Source organism: Cupressus sempervirens, chromosome 1 (genome assembly GCF_028749045.1).
Source record: "Cupressus sempervirens isolate cs-2001-9-10 chromosome 1, ASM2874904v1, whole genome shotgun sequence".
NCBI lineage: Eukaryota > Viridiplantae > Streptophyta > Pinopsida > Cupressales > Cupressaceae > Cupressus > Cupressus sempervirens.
Genome location: NC_143118.1, coordinates 206,535,207 through 206,548,439, shown reverse-complemented (window position 1 = coordinate 206,548,439; position 13,233 = coordinate 206,535,207). Strand labels below are relative to the sequence as shown.

The 13,233-nt window shown below is 32.7% G+C and overlaps 1 pseudogene; it reads right to left on the bottom strand.

Moving 5' to 3' along the window:
- Nucleotides 1–1,241: 1,241 nt before the first annotated feature.
- On the bottom strand, nt 1,242–4,846 carry LOC149576856 (linoleate 9S-lipoxygenase A-like; annotated as a pseudogene).
- Nucleotides 4,847–13,233: the final 8,387 nt, after the last annotated feature.

The window sequence follows — 13,233 nt, the reverse complement described above, 5'->3', positions numbered from 1 at the left end:
TGATTTGTATATAATTTATTTATATTTTTATATAAGACTATTTCTTATTTCGATGTTGCATTTGATATTATGACATATTAAATTTATGATCCTATATAATATTTATATGTACAATTATCATATATTATTATTAATAGATAATATAGTATTATTATTTCATTCAATATTACTATATTGATATGAGTAACGTATTATTATTATGACAAAATATATTATTTTATATTATAATTCTTTAATTTCTCTATCATGATTAGGAGACATGACATAAGGCTTGTTATGGTCTACGAAAATGTTCTAAACAATGAAATGTATACTAAATGTCTTGATAAGAACCTTAGGATCAAAATAATGAATATGTTGCATTTTTTATCTTGTGTCAAAATATATTTTTCTTTGTTTAATTGATTCATTAAAGTTTTAAATCATCACTTTTATTAAACAACTTGAAGGTACAATTTAATGCATGTAAAATGTATGCTCAAAATTTATAATAATATTTTATTTCTATCTCCCTTGATTCGCTGAACTTCCTTGAATCTTCTCTAAATTTTAGCATTCATTTTATACTAGCTTTTTACACCATAATATTTGAAAAATGACAGATTTTATTCCAGTTTTCAGATTTTATTCCAGTTTTCATTCTCCCCCTTCAAGAAAGATATTTTTTTGATCAATTCATACATTCACGATCCCATAAAAGGTGCCAAGTATTCCTACAAATATTCAACCATGGGAATAAATGACATATCAATAAAACACATGGATTCCATTTGTTTACAATTTAATGATTCTTCTAATAGATAGATTAAGATAAATACTTCATTCGAAAATACATGGAATAATTTCTCTTAAAGCAATTTAAGAAGCATCTAATTAAAGCATAATTGTTTTTTATGAAGGTAATATATTACATTTTCGACCTTATTTTAATAAAAAAATTTCTTTGTTTAATTGATTCGTAGAAGTTATAAATCTTCACTTTTATTAAACATTAAATTGAAGAGAAGAACCACATTTCTTATGGGAAGAACATAAATTAATAAATCTTTATTGGTACATTGAAGAACGGCTAGAAGGTACAATTTAATGTGTGTAAAATCTCTGCTCAAAATTCAAAACAAAAGAAAACAATGGTGCTCAATTGTCATGTGTGACGGATGATAATTTTGAGTTGCAGCCGTATTGTGAATGGAAGTGCTTCGAGTGAAGGTTTGGAATTTCTTGTCTGTGCGAAGATGCCATTAAATAGATATGCTATTGGGCACGCCACGGCCTGTGAGACCACCTGATTTTGATAGATCAGTAGTGTTGGGGTATAGCAGTGTGTAAGGGACTTTTGCAGGTCCGGTCCTGTTCTTGTAAACATGACACTTGTTATTCCTGTCAATTATAATATTCTCAATCTTTGTCATGTTCTCTGAAAATTTTGTAAATCTCTCTTGAATACGGAGATCATCTACTCTATCCATGGTGGAGCCCTGCAACTGTCCCACATACAACTCATTTTTCGCATGCTTTGACAAAATTTTCAGAACAACCATCACAAGGGTTGCTTGCGTGGGAGCGGAGACGGTCTTGAGGAAGAATTCCTCTGGATCCTTAACAAGTTCATCATACTCAGGTGTTCCCTTTTCTGGAATCAAGCGTCTACTCATGGTAGGTAGATTGGGCATGTATCCCCCGTACGAGTACTGCCCAAAGTTGACTGCAGCATGGTGAGCAGATCCAGTCCAGATTATAGTCGTCACTATTTGAACTGCTTCAACCAAAGAATCCATCTTGTACCATCTGCTTGGATCGTCCCTGAGTTCTCCGTGGCCGACATTTACTATCTCATCCCACCAAGCCTGCAATTCCTTGTTATTTCTAATGGAGGCATCATCCTTGTAGTAGAGGGACAGGTAGTCTGAAACCCACTGTTTCACGGCAAACCATATTTCTATACAAGGTCAACAGCATATGGGTAGTCCTTGATCACAAGCTTCAAACCATTCGGTGCCTTTGAATCACGGACTGCCATTCCCCTGCACAGTACATTGTGAAGTAACGGGTCAAATTTTCGGTATCTCTGTTAACTGGATTGGAAAAATGAAATGGATGTAAAAGGACAGTAATCAGCTTTTTAGCAACATTTCACCATATTACGAATAAATGTTATGAACCAGCATAGGTAATGCAGCAGTCGAGCTATTAAATAAGTTACCTTTTGAGCAGATCGGTCTCTAATCCTTGTTCATTGAATTTCCACTGCTTGTAGGCTTTAGATGACAATTCTATACAATATCTGCTAGGCGTGAAGCCTTGTTCAATAATACCTGACGCATTTATCAAACTCTGACGGGCAGCTTGATTGATGTCCATGGTATCCACGTAATGAGGTATTAACAATTTGTATACTGGGTGCATTTTGCTTAGTTGTCTGTGGGTTGCTATAATGAAAGGCTCCGTGATACAATGTGTTGTTAACTTGCGGACAATTGGAGAGCAAAACGTGTTTATCTTTAAGAAGTTTTTAGGCAACTTATAATCTTTGATCGATTTTGCCAGAATATAGTTTAAGTGGTTGTTGGTATATTACGGTGGTAAAATGGTAATGTGCATACTGCATAGTGAAAATACAGGTCGGAAAATGGTACTTACCAATGACTGACGAGCTGATGGTAACCTGCATCATTGACTTTAGCATGCGCTTTGGCCAGCTGCCACAGCGCTCCTTCTTCTGTCCCATGTTCCCCTGGTGTGAAAACCTTTCTTACGGCCGCCTGATCATCAATTGGTGGCAAACACAACACAATGGCCACTGGCTTCAGAATCCCTCCTTTGGTGAGGAAGTAAAGCGTGCGGCTTGCATATGTCTTGGCATATTTCGACATCTTGTTTATACGCTCCACTTAAGGCATATAAACATCATAGTAGTCCACAATAAATAACCTTTTAGAAGCAGTGGCCTGCATTTTCCACATTAATTTTACATTAGATTTCAATAACAGTTAGATTAAGGAAGAGGGAGCTTTTGAAGAAAATAAAGACCAGATCCACCGAAAGGCCCTCAAGGTTCATTTCTATGTGCTGCGCGGCGATGGCGCTCTTATTTGGACCGTATATCCTTTCATCCAAGCTACTCGTGGGAGGAAATGTCTATTTCAATTTTAAAGCGGCCATTGTTTATGTTATTGAAGAGACACGAGAAGAAGAGTTATAAATGTGAAGATTTTGGGGAGTTACAGAAAGTGGGTCAAGGTTACCTCTAGGCAGTTGATCACCAATGGATTCAACCCTGCAAGTGTCTGGCGTGCAAATTCCTCGTCGCTTCTCCAAGCGCACTCATCCGCTGTGGTGTGCAAAAGATTGGTTCAATTGTTGTTTAACCTTTGATCGATTAATGAAGAAATGCCAATATATTTATACTTTGGACAATTTGCGGGCGAGTGAAATTAATGAGCGGAATGTCATCCTCGATGCTGTCGAGGAGTCCCTGCACAAAATGCAGTGGGCTACTATCCTGACGGAGAGTCCTGAGAGAATTGTGGGCAGTTTTGAGACCTCGTTTGTAGAGGTCGCTTACGTCATCAAAGGAGTCGAATCCGTGATCGAAGAGATTAGTGAGAGTGGGAACGATGAGGTCAGCAACTGCATCTATGAGGTGAGCTCCAAAGTCAGAAAAGTCAGAATAAGGAAACCTTTCGTCCGGGGGAATGAAGATCAAGCTTGTGCGAGTCTCGAATTCGGGGGCTGCAACAGATTCAATAAGAAAACATGTGTCAAGATTACAGGCTCACAGTTACATAATGACTAGTGAGTATACATGTATATAGACACATGCCTATTTGAATGCACGGACGATCAGTTCGGCATCTCCTGGGATATGGGAGCTCCTGCGATCCACCCAGCACTTCCCTCCGCAGCTCTGCATCCTTCTTTGGCTCCCCAATCAAATCCATCTCCCTCAACTTTCTCAGCCCCACTGGGGTTTCCTCCGGAACAAAGCTCTGATGATAAACACACATTTACATTCACCTTCATGTTAGCGCTTCTACTATTTGGTCAAATCCTGAATAATTTAAAACCTTGCAATTGCTATATATATGTGTTAGCGATAAGGAAAAACTGACCTTATTGGCGAAGAAAACACGGTCATTCGGGTTGACGGAAGAAAGGATTATCCACGAGTTGCATTGGAAACGAACATTGCAGTCGCCAGGGACAGATATGGTGAGTGATTTCAGAAAGAACTCTTGGGCGTGCATGTTTTTTATGATAAATGCGCCCGAGAACCGGAGTGCCAAGTTCCATTTCAACGTCCACCGCGCAGCTTATCTCTTGTGAGATGGGTCCGTCCCATGGGCTCCACTTCAAGTGACAAGGCTGCCCCATCGTTTTGCCCAATCTCGTTTCTACACAAGATAACATGCATCGCATCGTATTAATTAAATTGGGATGAATATACCATTCGTCAAATTTAATTCAACATACAAATACAAATTTATGTTTGTAAACGTCTTCTAATCGCCATTTCTTTACCATTACCATCAGTTAAGCAAACACAATTCTATGTGTATACTAATTATAATATTAGAAATGCACTTCCCATGAGAAAGCAGCTTAAAGCTTATATTATTATTATTATTATGCATAGATTATTACCGGGGTCCACTTGGTCGGTGCTCACAAGCTGAAGAGAGATTTTCTTCCCCATCAATTCGGATGCCTCGTCAGGCAGCGTTGCGGCATAGTCCGTCAAGTGGAGGAGAGCCACTTTCTGCAGCACCACTTCGCCATTCATCTCATAGTCGGGTGAACTCATTCCATTGCTGCCCACTGTTGTAGCTGTTGTAATTGAACCCATCTTACTAATTCGCTCCTTCACTCGATTACAATCCGCTAATATATATCACTTGCTGCAGACTCAGACTCCTACGAACAAACGAAGATATCTTGTTTTGCTTAATCGCTTATATTTCCCTATATATTATATTGATAGCTCCTACGAACAATGAAGATATTTGCAAGTACTGCTCTATAAATAGCTGGCCAAGGAGGATAACATTACAATTCCGTGGTTGGCATGTTAACGTGTTTCACAACATCCTCACACTCGTTGTTGTTGACGACAATAATTGGTGGGCTCTATAATCAACGTGGTTTTAGGGTCAAATATTGTCTTCACATTCAAATTTTTTTATCATTTCTTGTCTCTGATCTCGTTCTTTTAAAAGTGTTTATAGATCGCGCTCTCCGGAATCTTCAAAACACATTTACGTCATCAACGTGGTTTTAGTGTCTAATGTCTTCCAATGGTATGCAAGCTTTTTAAAAAAAAATTATTCTCTCTCTCATTATTATTATTATTTTAAATATTCATAAAATCGTTTGACGGAATTTTCAAAATTCATTTTACTTTGGCTAGAAAGATATCACGTGTTCAACATTAGAAATGTATGTCATAATGGTTTGGTCATTTGATGTGAAATAAAAAAATATAGTTGAATTTCTTGTAAACAAACATTGGAAAACTTTTCCAATCAATTATCTTGTCTTGATAATAACGTGACAAACCATCGGCACTAAGGTTTTAAACTAGCTATATATACCTCTATATATATTACGCCGAGAGTAATCGTTCTCGAGGCACCTATTTTTTATTTAATCCCAAAGTTATTTTAATCGAAGTTGGAATTAATGAAAATAAAAATAGGCGCCTCGAGAACGATTACTCTCGGCGTAATATATATAGAGGTATATATAGCTAGTGGCAGTCGCGGCGCAATAGGAAAAATATTTACTTTTTATTTTTTATTTTGATAAGGTTACTATAAAATTGTTAATTAATTTTTAATTAGAGTTGTATGAAGTTAGTATAAAATTATGCTTCAAAATATTTTTAAAAATTTAATATAAGGAGTTTAATATAGATTAAAAATATATTTTTTTATTTTTGGGATATTGTAATGTAAAATGTTATAGTCATACATAGATATATGGTTAGGGACAAAGTTACCATTATAGTTAATGTTAACCTTAGGGATAGAATTAGGGTTAGGGTTAGCATTAGAGTTAGGGTTTGAGTTAGGGTTAGGGTTTGAGCTATGGTTAAGGTAAGGGATAGAGTTATGGTTATGGTTATTGTTAGAGTTATGGTTATGGTTTAGATTAGAGTTATGTTTATGGTTAAGGTTAGGGTTAATGTTATGGTCATGGTTAAGGTTAGGGTTAGAGTTATGGTTATGGTTATGATTAGGGTTAGTGTTAGGGTTATAGTAAGGCTAACATTAGAGTTATGCTCATGGTTAAGGCTAGGGTTAGAGTTATGCTTATAGTTAGGGTTAGGGATAGGATTAGAATCCAATTATGGTAGAGTTAGAATTAGGGTTCGAGTTAGGTGTAGAGTTATGTTTATGGTTAAGGTTAGGGTTAGCGTAATGCTCATGGTTAAGGTTAGGGTTACGGTTAAGGTTTGAGTCAAATATTATTTTAAATTTAATATAAGGAGTTTAATTTAGATAAAAATATATATTTTATTTTTGGGATATTGTAATGTAAAATGTTATAGTCATACGGAGATATATGGTTAGGGACAAAGTTAGGGTAAGGGTTTGAGCTAGGGTTAAGGTTAGGGTTAGGGTTAGATTCTAATTATGGTAGAGTTAGATTTATGGTGAGAGTTAGGGTTAGGATTAGGGTTATAGATAGGATTAGAATTAGAGTTAAGATTAGGATTAGAGTTAGGGTTAGGATTAGGGTTATAGATAGGGTTAGGGTTAGGGTTAGGGTCTAGGTTAGGGTTAGGGCTAGGGTCAGGTTTAGGGTTAGAGTATGAGTTAGGGTTAGAGTTTGAGTTAGGGTTAGGGTTATAGTTTGAGTTAGGGGTAGACAGAGCATTATAATTTGGGTTAGGATTAGGGTTAGGTTTAGGGTTTGAGTTTGAGTTATGGTTAGAGTTAGGGTTAGAGCTAGAGCTAGAGTTAGAGTTAGGGTTAGAATTAGGGTTAGTTTTAGGGTTTGAGTTACCAATAGAGTTAATTTTACAGTTGGGTTAATGTTAGAGTTAGGGTTAGGGTTAGAGTTTTGAGTCAAGGTTAGGGTTAGAGTTAGGGTTAGGGTTAAAATTAAAATTCAATTATGGTAGAGTTAGATTTACAATTAGAGTTATGGGTAGGGGTAGGGTTACGCTTACAGTTAGGGTTAGATTTAGATTTAGGGTTAGGGTTAGGGTTAGGGTTAGGTTTATATTTAGAGTTAGGGTTATATATAGAGAGAGTTATATCGATGTTAACGTTAGGGTAAGGGGATTGAGTCAGGGTTAAGGTTAGAGTTAGGGTTAGGGTTAGGGTTTCGGTCAGGATTAAAGTTAGGGTTAGGGTTAGAGTCTAATTATGGTAGAGTTAGATTTACAGAAAGAGTTTGATTTAGGGTTAGAGTTAGGGGTAGGGTTAGGGTTAGGGTTAGGGTTAGAGATAGGGGTAGACAAAGGGTTAGGCTTAGGGTTAGGGTTAGGGTTAAGGTCAAGGTTAGGGTTAGGTTTAGGGTTAGAATATGAGTTACGGTTAGAGTTTGAGGTATAGTTAGGGCTATAGTTTGAGTTAGGGGTAGATAGAGTATTAGAATCCTAGCTACGATTAGGGTTAGGTTTTGGGTTACGGTTATAGTTACGGTTAAGGTTAGAGTTAGGTTTAGGGTTATAGTTATAGTTAGGGTTAAAGTCCAATTATGGTAGAGTTAGATTCAGGGTTACAGTTAGTGGTAGGGATAGGGTTACAATTATAGTTAGGGTTAGAGTTAGAGGAAGGGTTATATTTAGAAGTTTTCTTATGGTCACAGTTATAGTTAGGAGGGGAGTAAGGGTTGGGATTTTAGATTATATTTATTATTATATAAGGTTCCCTATATAATAATATGTATATTCCCATGCTCATGGATAAGGTTAGGGAAAGAAGTAGGATTGTGGTTATTAGTGTTACATTTAGAATTTCATTTAGGAGGGCATTGTGTGCTATTTTTTCCCCCTATTCAACCCATCACTGATGTCTGATCTGAGAGACCTTAAATGGGATAGGTTCTTTGCAGAGGGTTAACATCGCTAAAGTTGGCGGCTAACATTTTGTGTTGGCTCGGTTTCTTCATTGACCACGCTGGATCATTTTTTCTTGGTCGGGTTGATTCATGCTGCGAGATTCGATAACTCTTATTTCTTTGCGAGCTATCTTCCCATCTTCCCAAAAGTGCAAGATGTTGCCATGCATTCCCATTCTAACGTTTCTTTATATGCTAGTGTCTTTGAAACACTCTAAAGCCTAGAATTGCACAAGATGTTGCCATGCATCTCCATTCTGATGCATCGTCATGCTACATTGTTTCTTCAATTCTCTGAAGCCCAAAATTGCATCATGCTTCCACGCATTGCCTTTCCAACATTTCCTCACTCCACAATGCTTTCATGAGTCTTTAAGACCCAAAATTGTGCCACATGGAGGGGGTTCACATCTTTTGTGCTATCTGCTTCGTTTGTTGGGAGGAATCTCTTCACTACATCTTAGTCATCCATTGGAAATAAAGCCAATCTTGATCGAGGAATGTGACTTAATCCTTCATTGGGAGGAGTTTCCTCGTTGCATCTCAGTCATCCTTTTTGAGGGGGGAATCTACATCGACGGTTGCGACTTAATCCTTCATTGGTGAGGATTCACGATGCATCTATGCCGTCTATTTCGAGAGGAAGACCTTCATCGATGACCATCATTCATTTTTGGGGAAACCAAATTCCCCCTTGGGATCAACCTTGCATTTTTTGTGGGAGGTTAAGACATCATGTTATCTCTTTTCATAGTTTTTTGCCAGCGACATGAATGTCTTTCCTCTTCTTTCCATGAGTCTCCATTCTAGCGCCTCCTTAAGCTGCATTGTTTCTGCAATGCTCTAAAGCCCAAAATTGCATCATGCTACTACATGTCACCTTTATGACATTTCCTCACTCTGTAGTGCTTTCGCAAGGCTCCAAGACCCAGAATTGTGCCATGTAGCGGGGGTCCCCACCTTTCGTGCTATGGTTACAATTTAGATTTTAGGGTTATGGTTAGAATCAAGGTCAATTCTAGAGTTTATAGAATATTTAGAGTTAAGATTAGGGATTAAATATACATGAGGGTTAGCATTGGGTTGTATGATAATTAAAGTTAGGATTATAGTTAGATATATCATTTAGATTAGGTTTTAGTCAGGGTTTAATTAGACTTAAGATTAGGGTGAGGATCAAGGTGAAATCTATATTAGGGTTCATATCATGGTAGGATTGAAACTAATGTTAGGGTTAACATTGAAATTATGATTAGGGGTAAGGTGAAGATTTATATTTGGTCATGATTGCGGTTTGTGCTAGGATTAGGGTCTAAGCTATGATTAATTTTATGATTGTACCTTTAGGGTTAGGGTTTTGTTTAAGTTTATGATTATGGTTACAACTATGGTTTATGGTTCAAGTTTAAAGTTGGGAATTTGATTAGGATCAGGGATTAGTAAAATTTTTAAGAGTTCGGTTATAGGTTTACACCATGGTTAGGACCTTGGGACTGGATTTAGAGTTTAATATCATGGTTATCCATATAGGTAGGTTTAGGATTTTGATCAATATTTTGGAGTTTTTTTTTACATTATGGTTAAGGGTTAGATTTTAGAGTTAGGACTATAACCAATATTAGTGTGTAGGTTTTTGGTTTAGATTATGGTTTGGACTGAGATTTTCGTTATATCAATAGGGATATGTTTTAGTGCTATAATTATAGTTTAATGTTGGATTATAGTTATATTGTACATCATTGTTGGGGCTAGGGCTAAGGTAGGGGTTGTTGTTAGGGTTAACTAAGGATGACAATTAGGATGGTTTATCTTTTCAAGTAGAAAAAAAAACTCATATTGATTCAAAAACAAAGAAATTATACTTCGAAAATATTTTTCTATGTCATAATAGATTCATTTATTTTAATTATTGTATTAGTTAATTAGTTGTTTGATGTTTCAAAGTAAACATGGCTTATTTTATTTAAATTTAAATAATATTATTGTTTTGAATTGAATTTAGCTTAATTGTTAATGATCATATTTATATTTCTAATATTAACTCCAATTTGATCAAAGACCAAATATATTTTTGGTATTTTTGTAAACGAACTTGCTTAACACTTCCCTATTTTAAAGTTAATAAAATATCATTTCTATTGTCTTAGATTTGAGAGTAAGTATATTAAATAAGTAATAATAAATGAACATTATGATTAATATATTTCTAAAATAGAAATATATTACTTAAAAACTTGTTTACTTTAAATGAATAAAGTACTCATTTACTTGTAAATTTTAAAAATAGAAATTAATCTACATATATATAAAATATTTATTCTTTTTCCTATTTGCATACAAATTAATTAAAATCTAAACTTTAAACTACATAAATATTTTTAAAATATATATCCATCAATAAATAGTTTAGAATAGAGTAAAATCTAAAAATTAGACACATATATAATCTTTTTAATTTCTATATACATGTTTTTCTAATTTATTTCTACAAACATGCAACTGATATTTCTATTATCCATTTTTTTCCATTCTAAAAAAATCTAGATGTAAATAGAATTTGTTTAGATGCATGCAATCTTTCTAATTTTTTCTACATACATATATTAACATTTCTATTTTATATTTTGTTTTTACATTATGGTTATTTCACTCAAAATATGTAGATGTAAATAGAATTCTTTTCAAAAAAATTTATTTAAATTTAAATAACATTATTGTTTTGAACCGAATTTAGCTTAATTGTTAATGATCATATTTATATTTCTAATATTAACTCCAATTTGATCAAAGACCAAATATATTTTTGGTATTTTTGTAAACGAACTTGCTTAACACTTCCCTATTTCAAAGTTAATAAAATATCATTTCTATTTTCTTAGATTTGAGAGTAAGTATATTAAATAAGTAATAATAAATGAACATTATGATTAATATATTTCTAAAATAAAAATATATTACTTAAAAACTTGTTTACTTTAAATGAATAAAGTACTCATTTACTTGTAAATTTTAAAAATAGAAATTAATCTACATATATATAAAATATTTATTCTTTTTCCTATTTGCATACAAATTAATTAAAATCTAAACTTTAAACTACATAAATATTTTTAAAATATATATCCATCAATAATTATTTTAGAATAAAGTAAAATCTAAGAATTAGACACATATAGAATCTTTTTAATTTCTAGATACACGTTTTTCTAATTTATTTCTACAAACATGCAACTGATATTTCTATTATCCAATTTTTTTCCATTCTAAAAAAATCTAGATGTAAATAGAATTTTTTTAGATGGATGCAATCCTTCTAATTTTTTCTACATACATATATTAACATTTCTATTTTATATTTTGTTTTTTCATTAAAAATAGAAATTAATCTACATATATATAAAATATTTATTCTTTTTCCTATTTGCATACAAATTAATTAAAATCTAAAATTTAAACTACATAAATATTTTTAAAATATATATCCATCAATAATTAGTTTAGAATAAAGTAAAATCTAAAAATTAGACGCATATAGAATCTTTTAAATTTCTAGATACATGTTTTTCTAATTTATTTCTACAAACATGCAACTGATATTTCTATTATCCATTTTTTTCCATTCTAAAAAAATCTAGATGTAAATAGAATTTTTTTAGATGCATGCAATCTTTCTAATTTTTTCTACATACATATATTAACATTTCTATTTTATATTTTGTTTTTACATTATGGTTATTTCAATCAAAATATGTAGATGTAAATAGAATTCTTTTCAATAAATCTAGATGTATATAGAATTCTTTTAATTTTCTACATACATAAAATCTTTCTAATTTTTTTCTACATACATAAAAGAATAATTTCTATTTTCTATTTAAAAAAAAGAGCTATCATAAAGATTGATAAAAAAATTGATTGCATATGCATTCTTTAGTTTGTGCACTAAATGCACAAAATAAATTGTATAGATTAAAACTTTCCGTGCTGGGCACGGGAATATACAATAGAAATATCAGTTACCAAGAATAGTCGGCCACAAGCAATCAAATCTTAAACTCTGCAAAATTTCTTGCAAGCAATCTTTGTTCTGTCTTCGGCTGAAAAGGAAAAAAAGAATTTCAGATCTGAGATTGTTTAGATTGCCCTATTCGATTCAAAAAGCCATGGAAGTCACCGCAATTACATCTCCAAGAGGCCTAATGTGCCTTGATTCAGTACCCACATGCTTATCTCCACGAAAAACTCTGCACAGGTCCTCCAGTGGCCTCAATTTCGGTCATATGAACAGAATTCTAAATCTAAATGAAATTAATTAAAATTGAAATATAAGTCAAAGTAGAATATTATAACTAATTTTGAATTTCAATTTACTTCTACATCTAAATCTAAATGAAAATGTAAATAAAAAATAGAAATCTCACCTGCAAAAATGTTACTCCAAAACTTCAATTTACTCCTATTCAAAAACTCCAATATAATCCTACAATAACCTCCACCTCTTTCTTCCCGCAAAAACATAAAATGAAAATGAAATGAGGAGCCTTGGTTTTATAACTTGCTTAACACTTCCCTATTTTAAAGTTAATAAAATATCATTTCTATTGTCTTAGATTTGAGAGTAAGTATATTAAATAAGTAATAATAAATGAACATTATGATTAATATATTTCTAAAATAGAAATATATTACTTAAAAACTTGTTTACTTTAAATGAATAAAGTACTCATTTACTTGTAAATTTTAAAAATAGAAATTAATCTACATATATATATAATATTTATTCTTTTTCCTATTTGCATACAAATTAATTAAAATCTAAACTTTAAACTACATAAATATTTTTAAAATATATATCCATCAATAAATAGTTTAGAATAAAGTAAAATCTAAAAATTAGACACATATAGAATCTTTTTAATTTCTATATACATGTTTTTCTAATTTATTTCTACAAACATGCAACTTATATTTCTATTATCCATTTTTTTCCATTCTAAAAAAATCTAGATGTAAATAGAATTTTTTTAGATGCATGCAATCTTTCTAATTTTTTCTACATACATATATTAACATTTCTATTTTATATTTTGTTTTTACATTATGGTTATTTCAATCAAAATATGTAGATGTAAATAGAATTCTTTTCAAAAAAAATTATTTAAA